Below are 25,776 nucleotides of genomic sequence, written 5' to 3' on the forward strand. Positions count from 1 at the left end.
TATAAAATTACACACAGCCAGGATAAGGCCATGCATCTTCATACACTCACACAGATAGACACTATCATTGAAAAGCTCCCAGCTGCAATAACACCACTACCTGTAAATCACATCCTTCTGATTTAGTACCCACATCTTTACAAATGCATGCATTCCATGCTTTTCTATACAGTTTCTGCCATTTACCTTTGTGTGAGAGCAAGGGGCCATCCTTTACTTCTCAGTACAAAACTCGGACGAAGTGCCTCCAGTAGTGGGTTCGCCCATTATCTTATGCGATGTTAACTTTTGCGTAGATGGGACCACTGAGCAGGACACGGGGCATCCATTTTTGTACCCCCTTTTTGACTCCATCTTGGTGACTAGGCCTCACTGCGATAGTACAAAAACGCTTCTCCTCCCTTTCTCTCAGCGGCCAGGCGCGCAGGGCACATGGCCCCCACCCTCGTTCTCACTCTGACTGGAAAACTCAGTGGTTCCATTCTCACGCTGATGCCGGAGGCATTTGCAACACCTAATAAATGTAACACATTACTCTTCCTCTGAGATCACTGTCCTGCATGTGAACCAGCATGAACTAAGCACATAGCTTGTTCATATCCACACCCTCGCCAGTGTAAACTGCCATTGTGACCCTCTGTCCTTGCGAGATATTCCTTTCATGTGCCAGACCACTGACCAGGCCATGATGCCCACCCAGCAGATCCCCAACTAACATTAGACCCCTGCTGCAGTATATTGTTGCCTACCACTAACAAATGCCACATACCAGAGATTCTTGTGAGCACAGACCCACACTTCAACCAGTGTATTATAGTGGTCAAGACCCTTAACCTAAGGCCTGTATCATCCAATGTTATTGATAGTATAGATATATGTGTGACTTATATAGAGACATGATAAACTACTGAAAGACTTTGAACAATTGTTATTTAGTGCATGCATTTTTGAGAATATATTATGTTAGCTTAGATAGTGACCACCCTGCTTCACAGTGACCTGACCTTCACCCATTCGGAGCACAGATTTCTGACGTCCATCCTCCCGCCAACCAAGCAACCAACCCGGAGGAAGAGATGCCACCCACACCTAAGGCACCACACGTACTGACCAATCCGGGACTAACGTAGTATCCTATGTTAGTTGCGTCACTTCGCTTATAAGTGCTCTCAGAGATCGTTTGAATGCCATTCATTAGATAAACCTTGCCTTGAACTCTCGCAGCCTGCTCTCTTTACCTTATTCCACATCCGGGGTGTGTCTGTTTTATTCTTTTGCACGTGTAAGACGGGGAGGGCACATACATTTGGTGACCCAGTGCAACGTGATTTGGAGAGGTGCCTCGAGGCCTGCACCGTGCGGCGTGATCCGTGACGCCCCCCAGCAAAACCATCGCCTCCGTGGCCAACCAGCCTGGGCGCACTACAAGAAAGGGTCAAGGGTTCCTGGATGAGGAATACTCGACTGAAAAGCTGCTCGCCGAGCCGGGCCACGGCTTGGTTGGGGTGCGGACCTGACTGGGGTCAGACCGTGAACGGTGACCCTCGGATTACCTGACTGAACACGTGAGTGCCAGTTGCGAAGGTTTCCAAGGAAAGGTAAGGGGGAAAATAAGGGAACAAGTGAACAGGTGATAGTGGGTTATAGCCAAGAGTAGGGGCTGTGTGAGTGGTGCTGAGGCATTTTCTGATCTGTCCTTTATATGGCCATTAGGTTTTGTGAAAAGTGAGAAGAAGTAGCGAAGAGGTATCCTAGCCCAAACGGGGTAGGAGGCGGCGCCAAGTAGCATTGTCTTGTCCAGTGGAGATAAATAAGTGAAGATAAAGAGAAAATAGTAGGAGTCTTGTATATTGAGTAGACTCGGAGTAGATTATTTAGAATATTCTTTTTCCGTGTAAGCAAGAATTCTTTGGAAAGAGTAAGAGGGTGTAAGAGGGGGGGAGTGAATGAGAAGAGTAGGTAAAACGGGGAAGGGTAAAAGGATTTGGTAATGGGAACAAAGGGGAAATAAAGGCGCGCAGGTAGTGCATGTTATGTGTTATATGTTTTTCGCTTCTTGTCCATTTTTTGTCGCATATGTCAAAATATTGTAAGTAATTTGTTGGTAAGGGGTATACATGCGAAAGTGAACTGTTGAAATTGGAAATGCAATAATTACAAAGGTAACATTGAATATTGATACACAATAACTGCCAATAATTGAGAAACACTTCACATATTGTTGATCTATTCAAGGGGACAGGTGGTTGGAGGGTGTGATTAGAGGGATGCTCAGGTGCAAGCGCAAATACAAGTGAGGGGAGAAACATCGTCATGGGGGAATAACACCGTTAGCTCATATTTGCCAGCATCTCCCACTATATAGTGATAGGATACAAAAATACCACGATCAATGGGTGACAGAGATAAAAGGGGACAGCGTGACACCAATTTGGCCAGAGGGAGGGTCGTTTGACAAAAGGGTGTTAGATTTAGTGTCCACGCACTTATTGGCGAGATATAAGGGTAAACAGTTGCAGAACAGAAGGGAAGTATTGAACCTGTGGCGAGTGTTCGAGGAAATTGCCCCTACAGCAGAGGTAAGTACAGAAAAAACAATCGAAAAACAGAAAACGCAGGAAGAGGTAAGCGGAACGCCAAAGGGTGAGTGCACAACAACCACAGCTGAGAATGACATAACCAAAATATACCCCTTAATGACAAGACCAGCAGTAGGAGACAACGAGCCTCTGTACATACCGGCATGCCCCACCCCCACTCCCTCAAACGGAGCAATAGCCACAGCACCACCGCCATATGACAAAGGAGGCCTTTATGGCCCGACAAGTGCACCCCCTGTGAACTTAGCGCGATTAACCAGAGATTTAGACCGCCAGCTAGTGCATGCACAAATGGAAATAACGCGGCTAAGGGCACTGTGCGACCGAGGCCAAATGTTACCGGGGGAGGGGAAGTACCACTGTTGTCCGTGGCAGATCTCACACCCCCGCTAAGTGCAACAGGGGAATTAGCCCCAGCGACGCCAGAGCCAGCACAGTCCGTACTTTCTCAGGGAACACCTACATCACAAGGGTGATGAAAATAATTGCGATCAGGAGAGTTCCTGTTCCATCTGACCAGTGAGAATTATACGCCCAGCCACCCAAGAAAGCCAGCGCGGAGAAGGACAGGAGGAGAATGGCGAGCAAGAAGAGGGAGTAGAGGAGGTGTGGAGCGATGTAGAGGAATACGAGGAAGGAGCAGGAAGACCACACTATATCCCGTGGGCCCAGATGGATAAAAACAACTTGTTGAAACTCCTCCCCCCACTTGCGAGAGGGGCGGGGAAATGGATACATGCATTCGAGAAGAACACGGCAGGAGTACCGTTGGCGATAGGTGATGTAAAAACTTTGCCAGTGTCTGCCGTTGGTGATCAAGCAGACGCGGTTTGGGAAAAGGCGGGATAGCAATGAGCTGTGACCTCCACGATGGATCACCCTTTAACAATCTTCGAGCACAAATATGGGACGCATTGCAGCGCACATTTCCAGACATTCCAGATTTACATTTAGTAATGCAATGTACGATGGAGGAGAACAAGGATCCTACGCAATTCATACTGCGGGTGCAAGACTTGTGGAGAAGCGAAACTGGTATGGCGTGGAACCAATCCACCGCCTTGTTCTATTTTATCATCAAGAAAGGGCTCCCGAAGGAAGTACAGAAGGCCTTGGACAAAATAGCTGGGATTGAAGCCAAGAGTTGGCCTGAGATAGAAATGGAGATAGCTCAAAAAAGGTTGGCAGACGAGGCAAAACTGGTGCAGAACAAATTAGTGAAGGTCGCAGCCATAAACGCCAGTGTAACCGCTGATAGGGAGAACGAGGGGGATGAAAGTGCGGGAAACAGACCAGTTGGGATAGCAGCGCTGTGGGCAGCAGGAGAACAAGGACCGTGGAACGGAGAAGAGCCACACAGAGGACCACAGAGGCAAGAAAGACCGGCGAGAGGAAGAGGTGGGTACCGTGGCCAGAGAGGGGGGTTCGGAGGTATGGGGAATAGAGGATTCGGTGGGCAAGGGATGAGAGGGGGACAGCAAGGGTCATGTTGGAATTGTGGGAGATGGATAAGACTCTAGGCCCTGGCCAAAACCACCGCAGCGTATCACACCCATAGAATCAAAATTTTAACTGTCCACAAATAAAGGTAGAGTGGATGCATAACCCATAAATTGTGCAGAAGACCCAGTGTACGAACAGATGTTAAGACCTAAAGCTGCCTGTCCATGGTTAGGGAATTGCCCATCAAATATATATTATTGAGATTAATGACCAGGCATATTCCTTTTGCCTTCTAAAATGTACTACTGTGCTTAATAGTTTAGTAAAACACCAAGGAGATAATGACAGATAGAAAGGAATACAAGTACACTAAAGATGTTGGTTCATCAGTGACACTGCAAGAATCATCTGAGGGGTAAAATGGGATTAGAGATAGGCACAAATATAATCAGATGAATCATCACATCCTCTGCTCTCAAGATATCGCTCAACAAGGACAGAACAGACTTGGATAAATAATATGCGAAATTATCTGCATTTCAGGAACACTTGGGCATGATCCAATGAGGTGGAATTGGTCAAGAAGTTTGCTTTATCTTTTATTAAGTCTGCCCTAAAGAGGGTTAAAATGAATTAAACATTTTAACTGGCTATATGGGCTACTGCATTGCATTTTTTATGTCTGCGGACAGCCGCGGAGACCGCGGACATGACGAACACACCAGGGGTGCCTGGCACCTAAACAAATACAGCATTTGACCCATCTCTTACTCCCCCACCCTCACCAAGCACTCTTACACAACAGCACACTTGCCAAAGTTGTATTTCTCCCCTGTTCGTTGCCGCACTGTCCGCGGATGTCCGCAGATCCAAGATGGCGGGCCCATTGAAACGATCCGACACACCTCACGCCTCATTCCATCAAATCAGCGAACTAGTCGCGTGTCCGCAGACATGATGCAAGCCGATTAGCCAATCAGTGTCCTGTCCGCAGAGCGAACAGGGAAGTGTGTCCACGGAGCGGACATAGATATCACTAATTTTTTGTGACCTACTTTTTGGTCGTTTTAAAAAAACTACTGGACAGATTTTCACCAAATTTACAAAAGCACGCTTTCGGGAGCAAGCCGCCGCTCCTCCCGCAAATTTGGTGAAATGCCGTCCAGTGGTTTGGGCTGTAGGCGTGAGCAAAGTTTTTTCCCCATTCAGTCTATGGGAAAAAAGACATTTTGGGACCCCTCCTATAACTTTGCCCCCCCTGAACCAAACCTCACCAAACTTTGCAAAAGAAATCAGAGTGGGCCATATACTTTTTCGCAAAGTTTGGTGAGGATTTGTCCAGGGAGAGCAACGTTATAAGCCGCCCAAAAAGTGCTCTTCCTATGTGATTAGCAACTTAACCATAACTACACAGCCACTACCGTGGCTGTGTAATATATGGGATACATTACTCACCGTAATCATATTTCTGATGCTTGTATCTGCTTAGATTCACATGCTGTGCATAGGCTGACATCTAGTGGAAGCTGCAGAGTATTACAGTTTGTTTTTCGGAATTCGAAAATGGGCGTTGACCTAGGGCGTGCCAGTAATACTATCCCTAGTGTGACGTCCACTGTACCCATGATCCCTCACGTGTGTAGGACCCTCAGATTGTATTTATTCTGACATGAGGTAGCATGAGGAGTAGCATGAGTACAGAGTATCCAAGAAGATAGATAGATAAGACTACAAGTATCCATGCGCCTTCTCTCAGAGAGGAGGAATGGCGGGCGCATGTGAATCTAAGCAGATAAAAGCATCAGAAATACGATTTCGGTGAGTAATGTATCCCTTCTGAGGCTTGTGGAATCTGCTTAGATCACATGCTGTGCATAGATTAGCAAGCAGTGTTAGAAGAAGGAGGTGGGATGTGAGAAGGGTCATGAGCGAACAAATGTCTTAGAACCGCTTGTCCCACTTGAGTATCTGTCTTGGAATGAGTGTCAATGAAGTAGTGCTGAGTAAAGGTGCTCCATTTAGCTGCTTTGCAAATGGTGTCAAGGGGTACATTTGCAATGAAAGCCAGAGTGGCCCGAGTGCCGCTTGTAGAGTGGGCTCTTGGCGTAAAAAGCAGGGTCTTTTCCGAAAGGGAGTAACACAGCTGGATACATTTGACTATCCATCTAGAGATGGCACCTTTAGAGACGCAATCTCCTTCTCTGCCTGTAGCTACGGAGACAAACAGTTGATCTGTTTTTCTTAGCTGTCTGGTCTTGTCTACGTAGTAGAGGACCGCTCTTCGCACATCTAGTAAGTGTAGTTTCACCACAGCAGAGCTTTTGGGTTCTTGGAAGAAGGCCGGAAGCTCAATGGACTGGTTAACATGGAATTTTGAAATGAACTTAGGTGAAAACCTAGGGTCAGTTCGTAGAACCAGTTTATACTTATGAACAGTAAAGAAAGGATCCTGCACTGACAGAGCCGGAATCTCACTGACCCTTCTTATGGATGTAATGGCTACTAAGAAGGCACTCTTATAAGTCTGCTGTTTGAGACTAGCTTTATGCATGGGTTCGAAGAGGGGGCTGTTGTATATAAGTTCTTATATTAGTGCCACAGAGGCCAGCAATTCCATGTTAGAATTCTTGTATGTCATCTGCTATGGAGTGTTTTTGTATGTCATCTGCTATGGAATGTTACTGCTATAGAATGTTGTTCTGTAACCACTGTCAGTTTGACTCTGGAGATTGCCTGTGTTGGGGGTCTCACTAAGCTGCTTAAAACAAATACAATAACGTTGTTTCAACTCAATGATGTTATTACTTGCTTTCAACCTTACAATGGCGACGAGGATGGGATGGTTTGATTATCCCTATTGAAGCTGACCAGAAGCAGAGACCCCCGACGACCGCCCCGTAGCGCTGAGAGGCTGCGTTACGCTGGGCTACAAGGGTGCAGAAACCGAAGGAAGGAAGGAACGGACGTAAGGGAGACAACCTTGCTGGTGGCTGTCTAATTTTGTCTCTCCTGTAACGTGACTGCGGAGCGCTGAAGCGGACTCTATTATACAGGGGTTTTGACGCCGTCATTTCTGCGTACCGCGACTTGCCTATGAGTCGGATCGCGCTCTGGATGGTTTAGGAGTCCGTGGGGAGAGAGAGTTATCGTGCAACGGTGGACCAGTTCGCAGCGTAGGAGGAGGTGCTGCAGCCTCGATCCGCGAAGATACGCGTGCGGTTGTGGCCCGATGAAGCAGCGCGGTGGATGCGAAGCCGAGCTGAGGAGCCTCCATCCGAGAAGGTGCGTGTGAGGCAGTGCCCCGCTGAACCAGCGCGGCGTATGCTGAGTCGAGCCCCAGGGCGTCCATGTGAAGCGCGGCGTATGCAGAGTCGAGCTGCGGAGCGTCCATCCAAGAAGGTACGTGTGAGGCGGAGCCCCGCTGAATCAACGCGGCCGCTGTCGTAGAGAGAGGCTCGCCGAAAACAAAGCTAGCCATTGGACACGGCGCGTGGCCTACCACGCCCTACCCATCACGTGGGACGCATTATCAAGAAGTGCTATTCCTTCTGAACGTGGCTGTGGCGCTGCGCGTTATTTTGCCCTGAACGTAGCTGTGGTGCTGCGTTTTGTTTAACTGTCTATGGGATTTCGGTATACTAACCCTTAGAAAAGCGGAACTTTTGTGAACATTGCCCAGGGCCCCTTGTGGGAAGGCAAATTTTGGTTAGGACCACTGTGAAGCACTGAAGGTGAGAAACAGCACGTTGTTTTCCTTGGAAGTCAGTTGATCACATGGATATTTGATCACAGAGTTCATTTCTTGTCTAATCTGCTAAGAGCAAAGGAACTGGACAATAAACCTGCAAGGGTTTGTTATTATAAACCCAGGGTCATTTTCCCATGCAGCATATATTGTTAGCACTGTGGAGGAGTGTTATCTGGTGGTACTACTAACTAGTGTGTAAAGAGGCTATCATAGTAAGACTATATCTGGAACAGAGAACATGGCACTGTCTGGTGTTCCGGGTCCACAAGTGTTCATGCCCTTGCCGGGTCCCCCAAGAATTAAATGGGCACCCTGGAAAAAGGGTTTCCTTCACTATATTAAAGCTACATGCGGAAATGGCATGTCTGTTGAGCGAAAAGTAGCTATGTTAATGCATTTTCTGGGTTATGAAGGGCAGAGGATATATGACACTTTGCCCGATGTTTCGGAGTTAGATATAGAAGAAGGCGCAAATGACTTTGATCTTGCTCTGATCAAACTTGATAAGAATTTTGAGGCTAAGACCAGTACGGTGTTGGAAAGATATCATTTTGGCATGAGATGCCAACATGAAGGAGAATCTGTTGAGGACTATATAACTGCCTTGAGACACTTAGCCTTGCATTGTAAATTTGGGGGTGGTTTGGAGGAACACATAAGGGATCAGTTTATGATACATTGTGCAAATGATAAGATACGTGAAGAGATCTGGTTAAAAGATGACCCAAGTTTAGATGAAGTTATTGGCATTGCAAAGAGAATTGAACACACACTACAATGTGTGGCAAAGTTGTCGGTAAAGGAAAATAAGTTGCCAGTAGGAACTGAAGTGTTAAGGGTGGGAGGTAAAAAAGGATTTTACCCTAAGGAAAAGAAGAAACAAAAATCCAGACCCAATAGGCGTTATGAAAATACCCAAGTGAAAGGTGGGGGGGGGGGGTGAGCAAGCCAATAATCACACTCAGAAGGAAAATTCCCAATTTAATGCAAAGAGGGAAGAAAAATTGTGTTTCCGATGTGGGAGTGCACGCCACCTATCAACATCTCCCACATGTCCTGGGAGGCGTGCAAATTGTAATATATGTAAAAAATGGGGTCATTTTGAGAATTGTTGTAAAAACTATCGAATGGGAGCGAGTAGTAAAGGAACACTTTTCGTTGAAGATTATGATGGTCCCTCCTCAGAGGAGGCGGATATTTCTGAGAATTAAATTGTTACGGTTCATATGGTAAAATGCTTAGAAACTGATGAATGTGAGCATCTCTCAGCATGGATAGAGCTGAATGGTTGTCATGTTAAAATGCTTGCTGACTCATGTTCTAAGATCACCCTAATGTCTAGAATGGTTTTTGAAAATGTGATTGGAGGTGCTATTGAGCATTCACACCCGTCTGATAAGACCCCTGGGGGATATAATGGTGATAAAATAGAGATTTTGGGATGTTGTGATGCAGAATTCAAATTTAAAGGGAGGGTGACGCATGGAAGAATATATGTCACCAAGAGAGGAGAAACGTTATTGGGTTGGAGGGAGCAAAGAGGGTTAAAATCAAGTTAGATCCCAATGGTGAAGAACAGGTTCTCAATGTATTGCACCCTCCAGAGTCCAATGGTAAGAGAGCCAAATGTGAAATGGTAATGAAATATCCTGAAGTGTTTTGCGAAAGGGTAGGATGTCTCAAAGGAATGGTTCATAAGATTGTGATAAAAGAAGGGAGTAAACCAATTGCCTCAAAGCTTAGGCCATTACCGCTGTCGGAAAGCCATGCGGGATGAATTGGTAAAATTGGAGAAGGAAGGAATTATTGAGCCGGCCAAGGCAGTAGAGTGGATTTCTCCCGTGGTGGTGGTGAAGAAGGGAAATGGAGATTTGAGGGTGTGCATCGATTTGAGAGAGCTCAATCGCTGTGTGGTGGCGGATCGTCATCCTCTACCAAATTTGGGAGAGCTTTTGAGCAGGATTGGAAGTGCAAAATGTTTTGCTAAGCTTGACATGGCAAGCGCTTATCATCAGATTGGTTTGGATGCAGAATCACGCAAGTTAACTGCTTTCATTACGTATGAGGGCATATACCAATTTAAGCGCATGCCTATTGGATTGGTATCTGCTTCCTCGGTGTTCCAGAAAGTGATGGACAAATTACTAAAGGAAGTCAATGGAGTATAGTGTTTTCAGGACGATGTTCTGATTTGTGGGAAAGATGAGGATGAATTGAGAAATAGGCTTCATGTGGTCCTAAAGATATTTAAGTCGAGAGGAATAACTTTGAGGGATGAGAAGTGTGTTTTCATGACTCAGGTAGTAGAATATTTGGGTCATGAGATATCAGAACAAGGTCTCAGACCAAAAAAGAATTTAGTGGAGTCTATTGTGAAAACTCAATCACCAAAGAACAAGGGTGAGCTGAGGTCATTTTTGGGTACTCTTGAATTTTATCGTCACTTTGTGGAGAATTATTCTGATTGCATAACGAATTTGAGGGCATTACTGAGGAAAGGTACTGAATTTGTGTGGAGCAATGAATGTGAGAGAGAGTTTGAGGAGATGAAGAGGAAAATCGATATGGCAAAACCATTGTCGATGTTTGATACCAGGAAGAGAACAATTTTATCTGTGGATGCTAGTGACGCTGGCATAGGAGTGGTTATGCTACAGCCAGATTTGGATGGGAAAGAGATGGATGCATGCGTCCCGCATGTTGAGGGGAGCAGAGTTAAACTACTCAGTGCTGGAGAAAGAAGCTTTGGCATGCCACTGGGGAATTGAAAAAATGAAGAATTTTGTCTGGGGACGGGAATTTGTTTTAAGAACCGATCATAGACCTTTAAAATCAATTTTTGAAAACAAGGGTCTTGACAAGGTATCAAGGAGAGTAGCTGGATGGGTAACTAGACTACAGTGTCACAAATTTGTAATTGAGGTGGTTGCAGGTAAAGAAAATGTTAAGGCTGATCATGCCTCAAGGGTGAAGCTTGAGGATAATGTGGCTGATAATCACAGAAGTGTGTGTGGGGAAAATGATATGGTGTTTGCTACTGTAGAAGGTGTTATACTGAAACAAGAGTGGATTCAGGCTTTAAAGTCTAATGAGATGTGGAGACGGATTATGACTTTTGTAGAGAGTGAATGGCCAGAGAAAAGACTATTATCAAGTGAAGAAAGGTCAATGTGGGAGGTGAGGAATGAATTATCAGTGAAAGGAGAGTTGTTATACCGCGGGGACAAATTGGTTGTTCCCGGATGTTTGAGAAGTAAACTAATAAGTCGTGCACACCAAGGTCACATAGGTGTATGTAAGACAAAAGAAGTTATTAAAGTTGACTACTGGTGGCCAGGGATGGATCGTGAAATTGAAAAGCTTGTGGGTGCTTGCACGGACTGTATCAAGTCAGTGAAAAACCTCCTTGCTGTATCCCAACCAATGGGGAAAACTAGTACCCCAGCGGGTGTGTGGCAAGACCTGTCTATGGATGTTTTGGGTCCATTAGATATGGGTGCGGGTAAAGGAATGTTCATTCTCGTACTGGTCGATATCTTTTCTAGATGGACTGAGTTTAGGATTTTGAGGGAAGTTACTTGTCAACGGATGATAGAATTCTTGGAAGATGTTTTTGAAAGGGAGGGTCTGCCTAGAAGCATCCTCACTGATAATGGCCCACAATTCGTGGGGAAAATGTTCTTAGAGTATCTTGGCAAATGTGGTGTTAAACATAAAAAGACACCCTTATACTACCCTCAAACGAATGGGATGGTTGAGAGGGTCAACAGATCGATTATGGAAGCTATTCGTGGAGCGAATGTGAGTGGTCTTGACAGAAAGGTAGCTGTGAGAGATAGATTGTATGCGTTAAGAATGGCTCCACAAATAGAGACAGGAATCAGTGCTTTTGAATTGATGAGAGGACGGAAAGCTAATACTTGTGTAGCACCTGCATGGTTGGGCAGGGCAAGAGAAACGGATGCAGTGGTGGATGGTGGGAGGAAAAAGATGGATACCTGCAAAAGTAGGTGGGTGAAGAGAGTTAATGAGAAATATCCAAAGAGGAAAATTGTAGTTGAGATTGGGGATTTGGTGCGTATAAGAAGGGCGGTTGTCTCCAAGAAGGGGGAGCCACTCTATTCAGAACCAGTTAGGGTGACACAAATCTACAAAAATGCTGTATGCGTGGAAGGTGGTCAAGTCTGGAGTTTATCCAGAGTTGCAAAGGTTAAAAGATAGATGTGCAATTCCAAATGTGTCCCAGATAATAGATGTTGCATTTCCAATGTGTGGCATCTGAAAATATTAAATCATTTTTTGATGTATAATAAAGACGTTTTTTTTTAAGGGGAGGGAGATGTGGTGTATATAAGTTCTTATATTAGTGCCACAGAGGTCAGCAATTCCATGTTAGAATTCTTGCATGTGATCTGCTATGGAGTGTTTTTGTATGTCATCTGCTATGGAATGTTATTGCTATAGAATGTTGTTCTTTAACCACTGTCAGTTGGACTCTGGAGAGTGCCTGTGTTGGGGGTCTCAATAAGCTGCTTGAAACAAATACAACAAAGTTGTTTCAACTCAATGATGTTATTACTTGCTTTCAACCTTACAGGGGCCCATGAGTTTAGCAAGCACCCATTAAGGACCCACCCTGGTGGTGGGTTGGAAATTGGAGGGTGAAGTCTCTTCACCCCTTCCATAAAGGCTTTGACAACTGGCACCTTCCACCATGACACCTTGTTATGGGAGGTGGTGTATGCTGATAGTCCTGCCAGGTGTACTTTGAGTGATTTAAATACCAATCCTGCATCCAATAGGTGGAGCATTTAGGTAACAATATTAGAAGGAGTGCAATCAACTGGGTTGATTTGTTTATTCTGGCACCAAATAACGAATCTTTTCCACTTATCAAAGTAACAGTGTCTTGTGTTTAGTTTCCTTGATTCTTTCAGAATATCCATGCATCTCTGTGGTAGATTGAGATGGTCAAACTCTATGACTTCAGGAGCCATGCTGCCAAGTTCATCGAGCTGGGTTGAGGAGGCACTGTTTGTCCTTCATGCTGGGATAGTAGGTTGTGCCAGCACGGGTGTCTGATGAGTTCGCACACTTCCAGTTTGCGCAAGTGCAGGAACCACGGTTGTCTCGCCCACATGGGAGCAACTAGAATGAGCGTCATCGATTCCCTGTGCATCTTGTTGACCACCTTCCTCATCAGAGGGGTTGGTGGAAAAGCTTAGGCAAACATCCCTGACCAGTTCATCCATGGGGCGTTCCCCATGGAGCCTGGCTGGGGGAACCTGGATGCGAATCCGGGGCATTGTCTGTTTTCGCTTGTGGTGAATTGGTCTATAGAGGGGAAACCTCACTGTGAGAAGAGGTCTCCCACGACTTCTTCGTGTAGAAACCATTCGTGTTACTCTGGAAGGGGGTCTCTGCTCAAAGCGTCCGCTAGTGAATTGAGATCCCCTGGAACATGTTCAGGTAACAGGTAAATGTTTTGTCTGAGTGCCCATATCCAAATTTTCTGGGCAAGCCTGTACAAATTTGGTGAACGAGTGCCCCCTTGTTTGTTTATGTAAAACATTTCAGTTGTGCTGTCCATTAGGATATGTACTGACAGGTTCGATAGGTGGGGTTTGAATGCTCGAAGCGCTCTAAAGACTGCCAGGAGTTCTAGCAGGTTGATGTGATTCTTGGCCACTGTTTGAGACCAGAGACCCTGAGCTGTGTGGTGAAGGAGGTGTGACAGGGACGCATCTGTAGTAACTACAGCCTGTATTTCTGGATCGTAAACGCGTTTCCCCTTTGACAGGTTCTCTCTTGTCCACCATCGAAGACTCTGTACTAGTGTTGGCGAAACGACCACTAGATCGTCCCACTGACCACTTGCCTAAGACCACTGTTTCGCCAAGCATTCCTGCATGGGTCGCATGCGCAAGCGCGCGTGGAGAACCAGGTAAATACATGACGCCATCATGCCTAGCAAACACATCGCTTTGCAAACCCTTATCTGACTACCGGACTGATATTGAGGAATTTGCAGTAATAGATTCCGAATTCTTTCCTCTGATGGAAAGGCCAACCCCTCCTGAGTGTTTAGGACAGCTCCTATGAACTATTTGGAGGTGCTTGGCACCAGGCTTGATTTTGTCTCGTTGATTGAGAAGCCCAATTCGAAGAGGAGGTTGATCGTTCTTTGGATGTTGGATCTGCAAATTACTGGGGTCTCCCCTGTGATGAGCCAGTCGTCCAGGTAAGGGTACACTGGGATTGCCTCCCCCGCATAGCTGCGCCGCCACCACCGCCAGTACCTTGGTGAATATCCTTGGAGCCGAGGCTATACCGAAGGGCAGCACCTTGACCTGGTAGTGCTGACTCTCCACCTTGAAGCGCAAGAATCTTCTGTGCGCTGGAAACATGGAAATATGAAAATAGGTATCTTTCATATCCAATGTTGCCATGTTATCTCGTCTTCTTAGTAGGGGGATTACCTCTTGGAGTGTAGTCATGCAAAATGTTTGAGGCTTGACATACTTGTTTGCAGGGCGTAAGTCTAATACTGGACGCATTGTTAGATATATATACATATATATGTATTTACGAGGCTTGTGGAATCTGCTTAGATCACATGCTGTGCATAGGCCGACATCTAGTGGAAGCTGCAGAGTATTACAGTTTGTTTTTCGGAACTCAAAAATGGCCGTCGACCTAGGGCGTGCCAGTAATACTATCCCTAGCGTGACGTCCACTGTACCGATGATCCATTACGCGTGTAGGACCTTCAGATTGTTTTTTTCCGCCATACTTGTATATATATATATATATATCCAAAAATGCCTTCACCAATCCCTCATTGTATTCCTGAGCCGCACTCACAAAATGAAGATGGAAGTTCCGGTACTCCAAAAAGACAGCACCTCAGTCCAGAATGTTAAAATGTCCTTTTTATTGTTTTTATTGTTGAAAATAATTTTAAAATAATTGCTTGAAGCCCACGCCTAGCCTGCGAACAACGGATAGCCAGCAATCAATATGACGTGTTTCGCTACAACTGTGTCTAATTCCCATGGAGACAAATGAGGACTCAATCTACCTCCCATTAACTCTATATTGGGTCGGAATTCCAACTATGCATTGATGTAGTTACTCAATATTACACTGCCCCAACACGCTCAAGTCAATTTGTCCACAATAAATAATAGATAGCATCTCTGCATATTAGTTCAACTGATGCTTTTAATTAAAGATTTGACAATATCATAAAGTGCAGGGTGTAATCTCATATGCCAATTATATCCATATCCTACACTGGCATCATAAAGTGCAAAGTGTGATCTTCTGTACAAAATTTGATATCCAAATCGCATAATGACATCATAAAATGCATAGTGCAGTTGCATGTACAAAATTCGATGTCCATGTCATACAATCACATCATAAAGTGCATAATGCAGTTGCATGTGCAGAGGTATCATGTCCCATATTTTCTATTTGACTGACACGATTACATGAGCATTTCAAACCAATACAGATTTCAGTTTCCTGAATTATACTTTGCAAAATAACAGAGCATACTTCAGACATATGAAAGATATGAAAGTACTGCCAACTTCTATTGCTTACATCATCACATCATCAAGAAGTTCGATAAAGTGCCTAATGCAGAAAAAGTCCCTCAAAAATCGGCATACACAATGTAAAGTTCAATTCAATCCGTTAAGAGTGCATAGTTCGTCCCCATATTTGTATACTTTGTCTATGGAATTGAAAGTATGTTCTTAAACTATCCTGATCTGAGCATATGCTCCATAATACTTAAAAATAACCTAACTGGATATCCTGTTGCTCACATTCTTAGATGATATCATCAATTGCATCTTACCTTATAGAGTGCTTAGTGAACTGAAAATACAAATTGTCAAATTGTCAAATTTCATGCAACAGTGTACTTGATGCAAAATTGCATTTTGAGGATCAAAATTGTGCCATTTGTTAAATCTAAAAAACTCCCTTAAATTAAACTTCAATGATGGGAGCTATTAAAATATTACAAAAAGAACAAAAAGAAAGAGAATTGCTTCATTGACACAGGTAAAGGCATTTCCATGCTAATCACCCACTTGCAAACAAAGTATACATTAAGTGAAAAATGTCATCAAGATGATTAGGAAGAAACATAAATTTGCATTCAATACCACTACAAATGGACTAAAAAGACACAACAGGTTTTTACTCTCAAATTCAGTGATGTTACGGGTCTCCTGTTGCCTCAAAAGTTTTTCCGTTACCTCCCCTGGGTCCAATATTGATTTGTTGCAATCCAAAAAAAGAAAAGTCACATAGCTTCCCATCATATTTCTCCCAAAAATGCTTAGCTATGGGGGATGCAAAATCTTTGTTTTTAATTGCTCTCACATGCTGTAGGACCTGTATCTTTAACTTACATTTGGTACTCCCTATGAACCATTTATTACATGTACATTTGAGTGCAAAAACAATGTACTCTGACTCACAAGTAAATAGTCTTGTTTTAGGACAGGATGTTGGTATAGGGAGCATTCAACCGCAAATTCGCATATCTTGCACTTTGTGCATCTGAAGAAACCCCTGCTCCTTTGTTTAAGCCTAGTCTGTTGATTCGGGATTGCTTCGGGTGCCATGAAACTGCTCACTAGCTTATCTTTAATGGACTTGCATTTCCGAAATGAAAAGTTGGGGTTGGCACCTAGTAGTTGTTTTAGATCATTATCAACGATGAGTGAGTTCCAATGTCTCTGAATAATGTTTTTAACTGTCTTGGCTGATTGTCCATAAGTCAGGCATGTTATTTCTATGCTTCCTCCACTCTTTTTTATGTTCTTTTGATCGAGTAGTAGTGACAATCTATCACATTGGCGTGCATTCAAATACGCCCGTTCTATGATTTGTTTGGGGTAGCATTGTTTATTGAAGCCTCAAGCTGTAATTTTACTTTCTTTGTCATACGTCGCGATCTTGGAGCAATTCCTACATAAGAGAATAAATTCACTGTACAGAATGCTCCAAATCAAGTTATTACAATGTGCGCTCTTAGCATGTAGTGGGGCATTCACTCCCGTGGGTTTTCGGAACAGTTGGGGTTTAATTTTGCCATCTTCTATGAAGACCATAACATTCAAGAAAACCACCTCTTTCAGACTGTGTGTCTCTGTGAATTTTAGATTGAAATTGTTAATATTCAAATGTTTCACAAAGTCTGTCCATTCCATAGAAGTCGCTTTCCATATAAAGAATAAGGCGTCAATGTAGCGATGCCACATTATGACTTTATTTGGGAACATCTCATTTTCTTCTTTCCAGGACTCATATTTTTCCCAGTAACCCATCGTAAGGTTAGCATATGAGGGGGCGAAAGTTGTACCTATCGCAGTACCTTGTTTTTGTTTGTAGTATTTTTGATTGAAATGGAATACATTATTAGTCAAACAAAGGCGGATCATGGCCAGAATCATTTCCGAATGTCAGGTATAATTCAAAGATCTGGTGTTGAGATAGTATGCACATGCCTTAATACCCTGCTCATGTGTTATTGAGATATACAATGATACTACGTTCATCGTGGCCAAAATGTAATTGGGTTCACATGGTAACTCAGTGATTTTTGACAAAAAGTCTGTAGTGTCCCTTAAATATGATGGCAATGTAAATACAAAGGGAAAAAGTGATTTGTCGATGTATTTTGACATATTCTCTAACAGATGTCCTGTGAGAGTAACAATAGGTCTGCCTGGAGGTCTGCTGATACATGTATGGACTTTGGGAAGAAAATATATCGTTGGCACAGTTGATTGTGGTTTATAAAGAAACTTGATGTCCTTGTCTTCCAACATTCCCTGTTCTGTCCATTAATTAAGAAAATCTTGTACTTTGAGCTCTAGATTTTTCGTTGGATTCTCTGTCAATTTCTCACAACAGGCCCTGTCATTAAGTTGTCTGTTGGCCTCATGAATATACTGATCTCTGTCCATGAGTACAATATTTCGGCCTCTGTTAGAAGCCTTAATAATGCATTTAGAGAGAAGACTTAATTCCCTGAGAGCTTTGGTGTATTCATTTACCATATTGGGTTTGTATTTCTTTAATTCTTTTGGCCTTATTTTCTTCAGATCTTCTATGACAAGGCTCTGAAAGGGCTATATCAAGCTCCCTGTTATTATGGGTGGATTGAATTTAGATTTTGCCTTGAGTTTGCTCTATTTGTACCATTTCTTATTTATTTTCAAGTCTTCCAGATCAGTCTTGATGTCATCAAAAGTGGCTTCTCTACCGTCTTCAAGGAACATTAGAGTGTATAGTGTACCTAGATCTTCCTTGGTCACTTCTGTCCTCCCTCCTTGTTTTATTTTTGGTTTTTCTTTGGTGGGATTAGTGGCAAAGAATTTGGTTAGTTTAATTTTATGAACATATTGGTTCAAATCAATCCTGGTTTGTGGATAGTCAAATTGTGGAGCTAGACAAAAGTTGAGGCCAAGGCTTAAAAGTTATTGCTGTGCATTAGTGAGAGTGTGTTTCGATAAGTTAATGATCGACATATTCAGACTGGCTTGTAATGTCTCATCATTTACTTCCCAGAGTGCAGAAGTCTAACTGAGATGTTCTTTGGCGAGTTGTTTGCCCCTCTGCCCCCGCCACATGTATTTAAATAAATAAAATGCTTAGGTATGTTTCTGTACTCAGCTGATGCAATATTCACCAAATTTGTGTTAGGATCGGCGGCTTGGTCCCGAAAGCGTGCTTTTTTAAAAATGTCAAGTTACTTCTTTCCACCCCCACTTATCTTCACACAGGGCACAACGGTTTCAGTGTCAATGAACAGTTAATTACCGGCTCAGACTCTTAAGAATGAAACGCTGTAGGACGAATGCCTCATCACAAGCTAAAACTGAAATTAGGTGCTGTAATAATGCTACTACACAATCTTATGCCATTACAGGGACTCTGCAATGTAACAAGTTTGCCTGTGTAATCGATTAGATACTGTTCTTATACCGTGCAAACCTCTCATTCCATCTGACACAAAAATGCCTTTCCAATTTAAAGAAAGACAGCTATCTATGCATTTAGCCTTTTCATTGACCATTAATATGTCACAGGGACCTACTGCCCCTTCCTGGAAGTGATCAGTGGTGACCATTAATAAGTCCCAGGGACCTACTGCCCCTTCCTGGAAGTGATCAGTGGTGACCATTAATAAGTCCCTTGACATTTTTTCGAATATTTGCGATAGTGGAAGGTCAAGGTGATCGAGTGTAACCGTGCTCATTCTGTTTGTTAAAATGATAGCTGTTGTTGATTTGTAAGGGCACACAGAAGTGCACTTTGCCATTTGGACAGCAGACGGCAGCCTAACACTGATAAATTGCTTTTTTAAATTTGGTGAAAATCCGTCCAGTGTTTTTTTTTACAAAGACCAAAAAGTAGGTCACAGAAAATTAGTGATATCTATGTCCGCTCCACGGACACACTTCCCTGTTCACTCCGCGGACAGGACACCGATTGGCTAATCGGGTCGTGTCATGTCCGCAGACATACGACGTGTTCGCTGATTGGCTGGAAAGAAGCGTGAGGTGCGTCGTATTGTTTCAATGCGCCTGCCATCTTGGATCTGCGGACAGTGCGGCGACGAACGGGGAGAAATACAACTTTGGCAAGTGTGTTGGTGTGTAAGAGTGATTGGGGAGGGTGGGGAGAGTAAGAGATGGGTCAAATGATGTATTTGTTTAGGTGGCAGCCACCCCTGATGTGTTCGTCATGTCCACGGACATAAAAAATGCATTTCTGGATACTTTACTTTAGTATGATATTGGTTTTGTGTTGTTAGTAAAGGGTTGATTGTAATTAATATCCCGTATAAGTAGCCCATATAGCACAGTTAAAATGTTTGATTCTATGGGAGTGTCATGCTGCAGTGGTTGTAGCCAGGGCCTAGCATAACACACCTATAGAATCAAACATCCATCACATATGCACACATCTATGCAGTGCAGTAGCCCATACAGCCAGTTAAAATGTTTGATTCTATAGGTGTGATCTATGGGTGTGATATGCTGCGGTGGTTCTGGCCAGGGCCTAGAGTCGTGGGTGCAATATCAAATATTTGCAAATCTATAGTTTGTGTACTGTTTGATTTGTATAGTTTGTATGTGAAGTTTTAGCTATGGCATGTCATTAAGATTATAGAGTTTGGTAACAAGCACTGCAGTATACCATTTCCACGGAAGTAAACATTTTGTATTGTGGTGTATGGTTAGATGTTTGCTTCAATGGTTCTGTTATGCAGCAGTATTTATGAGTTCTATTATAATATACTTACTGTTTGATTTTTTGTGATTGGATATATTTTATTCATGAGTTGGGTAACTAGAGCAGATATTCTTTTTCAATGTCTGTGATAAAAGAAAAGAGCATGTTAGTGTAGGTATTTTATAAAGACTTATTACATTGCATAATAGACATTTCAGATTTTTTTCGACCCTCATATTTAGTAGTTTACAAACCAGTGTACTGTGCAATTTGCTCAGTTTCTGTGTTTGTTGCTTAAATCATTGGGTCTGTGGGAATAAATATCCATGTTGGATTAAAAAAAAACTTTTTTTGTTATGGTACAGTACATTTGTTTGTTTCTTTTCAGTGTTCACTTGTTGTTTCTGGCTAATGTTCTATCTGCTGGCTTCTTGCAGATTGTTAGATACCTGTTGTCAAATTGTAACTTGTTATAGTTTTTTATTTATATTCTCATGTTGCTGATCTATCTGTTGGGTTGTTGCAGTTATGTGGGGCTGTTCGATACATGTTAGCGTATTCTAATTGTTTATTTCTTCTTATAATTTAGTGGTATTGATTTATCTGTTTGTTGTTGTAGAATCTTGGGGCAGTTAGATACCTGTTGGCGTATTCTAACTGTTTATAGTTTTTTAATTGAAGTTTTATTAATGTTTATGCACAGATAAGTTATTATTGGTATTGATTTATTTGTTTGGTTGTTGAAAAATCTTGGGGCAGTTAGATACCTGTTGGCGTACTCTAACCATGTATTTCTTCTTATAATTTGTTTGTATTGATTTATATGTTTGGTTGTGGCAGAATCATGGGGCAGTTGATACCTGTTGGCATATTCTAACTGTTTATAGTTTTCTAATTGAAGTTTTGTTAATGTTTATGTTCAGATTACTTATAAAAGTTTGGTTTTAAGAAGATTAAATAAGTGTTTGTAAGATTTGCTGGTAATCTCTGCTTACAGTAATGGTACTATCATTACATTCAGACCATCCACATTTATTTTTTATATATGCAGTGTAGTGACCTGCATTGGTTGTGGCTCCTGCGTGGTAGATTATACCTATTGTTGTGAAGGTTTTCTTACCTAGTGATATTTGAATCCAGTCAGCTTGCAGTTGTTTTTGGTACCATCTTCATTGTAACATAAAAGCATTAGCATTACATATTTACTATGTGCTTGTATTTGTAAGGTGGAGCGATTATCTGAATTGCAGGTAGTACATAATCGGCCATGGTTTGCATTTTGTACAAGTTGCTGAAATGGAACGGATTCACAGTTAGGTATGGATACATACATGAAGCGCTCATTAGGGTTTTGTTCCTGTGCCACATTGTTGCAGAGAGTGCATGTATGTTTCCAAATGTATGAAATCTGGAAGATTTAATTTATAGGTATGTTTTTGTTTTCCAGTACTTGTAGTAAGTACATTAGAATTTCTTGTGGATCTTCTTGTGAGTTTATAGTGAATTTCACCATTCCAGCACAGTAGTCCAATTCTTGTCTTATTCCATGAACACTGTATGTGTTGTCAGGATTGTTGCTTGCATTTCTATGAAGGACAAACATTTGCAAACACAATTGGTCTGTATTGTGTAGGTAAATGATGTGAACAATTGGTGGCAATTGGAATAGAATATTTATTGCTACATTTGCGTAGCAATTTACATCAGTTATATTTGAAAATTTGAATGGAACAGATAATTCTGTGTCCAAGTAATTTCTTCGGAGTGTGTTTTGCTTCTTTGAGGACGTACCTGAGTTACTTTGAGTATTAGCTTCTTTTTTGGTTGTAGTAATTGATGAAGTATTATCTTCTTTTTCTCTCTTTGGAGGATTTGCAGTGAGATCCTATTGCATTTCTGTTTGAAGTAGTTTTCTTTTACAACATTTTACTTTCGTAAATATGTTTTTGGATGGGGTGTACAGTGAATGTAGTCTATTATATTCTAAAATGCAAGGAATGTCAGCGTTTATTTTACTTGCATCAAATTTGATTAGAAATAGTCCATCAAGTGTACGTAAGTGTGATAGTGCTACGTAGCTCATACCTTCTTTAAAGACTATGTTCCCAATATCTATCAATGCTTTTTCTAGGGTAAGACGTTGTGATGTGTGAATGGTAATTGCGTATGCTAGAGTTAGAGAAAATTGCTCTCTGCGTACATACATGTCTTTGAAAAAAAGGAATCGAGCTGTTGAGCGTCCTATCCTTTTTACTTCTGATAGTTTGTCAAAGAGAATATTGACAAACTGAATGTTGTTGTCACGTGGGTATGTTTGAAAGCCAACAACTGTACAAAGTGCTCCGTTAACTAGTCCGTGCTCCACGTCAAGGTTACGTTTAAACATCACTCTACAGTTTAATGATAATTTTAATATTTTCTCCAAACCAGCTGTGTTGGAGAAAGAGTTTTTTTAAGGTATTTAGTATTGATGTGGCTTGTTTACACATGGATAGTGTCATACCTTGTACATCCAGTTTGTCTGAGGAGCACATTTCTATTATTGGTTGCATTTCTTTTTTCAACATTGTTTCATTGAATTTTGACCAGCTTGCAAGAGTTGGCATCAAGGACATACAAGTGACATTTTTGTGTGCTAATTTTTCCATTCCATCAGTAGCACATGAATTGTGGCCATACAGTCCATGGATGTGCCGGGTTTTTAATATTGATTGTGCTTCTTGAGGTATTCCACCAACTCTAATACTTTTTAAAATGTTGGCTTATGTGAGGTCTGCAGACTGGCGCATATTTTCAGTTAATTCTCTGTATTGGAAATGTTGCCAAAGGTTGACATTTCCTATGCTGCCAACAGTTTTACAACAGAGTTTTAAAAATAGGTTCACCTTTCACTGGTGTTAATTGAAGAAGATCTCTGAAAACAATAATGTGTTTTCCTCCGAAGAGTTCTTCGTAGTTTGTTTTGAGAACGTCTTGTAATCTGAGGTGAATTAAAGCCAACATTAGGTTGGAGACCATGCTCACTTCATCTATTAATAGCATTTTCATTTGGTTTTAACACTCTGCGTAGTTCCATTGCAGCTTCTGTAGAAAGTTTGTAATAGTCTAATTTTTTTGGTGCTCTACTGGAAGGAGTAGTAATCGGTGTAAAGTGACACCGCCTATGTTGTAGGTAGCTAAACCTGTGGGGGCAGTTACAACAGCTGACAGTTTGTTGTTTGTCAATTGTTGAAGGAACTTGCTGATGATTTTGATTAAGAATGTTTTGCCTGAACCAGCTTGACCACTGACATATAGTAGTATAGGTTTGTAATTTTGGCAGGTACAGTCTTTATTTTCATGTTGTACACCATGTGCAATTTCTTTTGTTACTTCTTGAAAAATGCTACGCTGCTCATTGTTCAGTTTTGATTGCAGTACAGTTACATTTTCTGTATCTTCTTCATAGTGAGACATGGTATTTTCTACTTCTGTCATTGCAAATTCTGCCTCATTTGCTATTAGTGGCTGTGCCAGTGTTTCTTGGCTTCCTGTTACAGAAGGTTGACTACTGTTGGGAGTTTCCTTATCTAGTTGGGCATGGAGTTCTTCTTTGTGTTACTGTTCATTGTGCAACATTGTTTTGTACTGTGTAAAGTTTACATCGGTAATAGTGCTTTCATTTGCTTTGAATGCGTCTTCATAGGAGTCATAGATATCTAGTAACTCTTCTTCTTTTCTGCATGGTTTAAAAAGTTGTAGTAGGGACATGTAATATAGTTCTTTATGTTGAGGAGTTTTTAATGACAATTTGATATGATTGATTAAGCTTTGTTTGGTAAGTTTCACTAAGCTGCCTTCACAATTTGTCACTCTGTATCTACCTTTATTTTCATCAGGTTTTATATTATTTTTGTATGTGTTTTAGGCTATGAGGTATAGATACATGGTTTCCAAAGTGGTACTCCTGTTTGGTTAGCATGTGTCTAGTAAATTGTTTTTCAAAATTTCATGGCTGTTGGGATAATTTTTGGCTATTGTTTCTATGTCGTCGTATGATTTGAGAACTCTTTTTCCAAACAAAGCAGTACAGGTTAAACGATCTCCAGCTTCATAGCATCCACATTCTCTATGAGTGAGCATTTTTATGCCTAAGCTGTACAATTTCTGAGACAGTGTTTTGTCTGATGATAGGTCATTCCAGAGGTCTTGAAGCTCTGTTTTTTCTGCTTTGGTCAAGTAGGCTGTAACATATCATGCAACTGCAGTGCAATTGTCTGCAATGTACTACACATCTATCTTTGCATTCCATAAGAGGGCAATGATTGCAATGATTGCATTGTAATCATTGATATATTTTGCTTCTTCTGTTCTTTTTGTGTAATATGTGTTCTTAGGTGATTTACCTTTAACACTATGTCTAACTGAAGACATGAAGTTTTTCACTTCACCTGTTTCTGTAACTGGTCTAGGGAAACCAAAGCGGCATTTGGTGTAGTATTTCCCTTTGTTTTTGTATTTGCGACGACAATATTTCCCACATTTGTGTCTTTGAAATTGTACAATTTGTGCATGAAGATCATTATTTGTTGCTTCTGATGGAATTTCACAAGTGACTTATTTTTCGATAAACTGTAAAACAATGGCATCGCTGTCTTGACCAAATTTAGGAGCATCTTTAATCCATAAAAGCATGTGGATATGTGGTGCTCCACTGGCTTGGTATTCTTTTCTCCCAAAGAAGTGTTGAACTTCTCAGAGAAGAGGAACAGTTGTATTACAAATAAAGTGTAGCATAGCAATGAAGCGATGATGGAAATATCTTGAAACATTAACAGGATCTAGAGAGCAAAGTTCTCCAGGTGTTAGTATATCTATGTTTGTTTTGTTTTTGTTTGATATGTGTAGGAAATCATATAAATCTTCCCATGCATATTCTGCACAACTTAATGTAACAAACCAAGTGAATGGGCCAAGGTTTCTTATCATACAACGTACATCTCCGTGACGTCGGAACCAGTACTCTTTAGTACCACACATGTTTGCTAACAGATTTGTAATGCTTGATTGTAAAACCTCATCTTTTTTTTGCACTTTTTGTAGTATTTGCGTAGCTGACATATTTTGAAAGTGGGTACCTGATTTCAATGTGTGTGCAACTCTGTAGCATGGAGTTGCTAGTTCACTTTCAAAGAGTAGGTGAAATATGTATTCCACATTTTGTCTAAATCTGGGATCTTCAGAATACATTCGTAACAAACGGTATTCTGATGCTGTTATCTGTGTGGGTCTATCATCGTACCTTCCTCCTTTCCCAGTAGGAGAGAGTAAATGTGTTTCTATACTTTTTTCCCATATGCTAATTGGTGTTCCTTTGGTTTGTCGCATTTGGTACATTTCTAGTGCATCATCTGTGGTGTCTTTAGCGTGTAATGGATGAATTGTATAATGATCTAAAATATTGGATACTGTAGCAGGATCTAGAAGTTCAAATTGACCAGTTTCTGGTGACTCTTGAATTATTTCAGTGGTTTCCCTCAGGTTTTCTTCAATATTGATTTCTTTGTAGTATTCATTATTGTCTTTCAGATACTGCAAGGCTTGTCTAACTTTATGTAAGTCTACGAGTTGTTGCCGATTCTTTTGTCTTTTGTAGGTACACCATTTACTAAGACAATTAAAGATTGCTCTATTGGACGTTGCACTCCCAGAGTGTGCAAATTTACTTTCAGATCT

Source organism: Ambystoma mexicanum, chromosome 5p, assembly GCF_040938575.1.
Source record: "Ambystoma mexicanum isolate Mex_15411 chromosome 5p, UKY_AmexF1_1, whole genome shotgun sequence".
In the NCBI taxonomy this organism is placed as follows: domain Eukaryota; kingdom Metazoa; phylum Chordata; class Amphibia; order Caudata; family Ambystomatidae; genus Ambystoma; species Ambystoma mexicanum.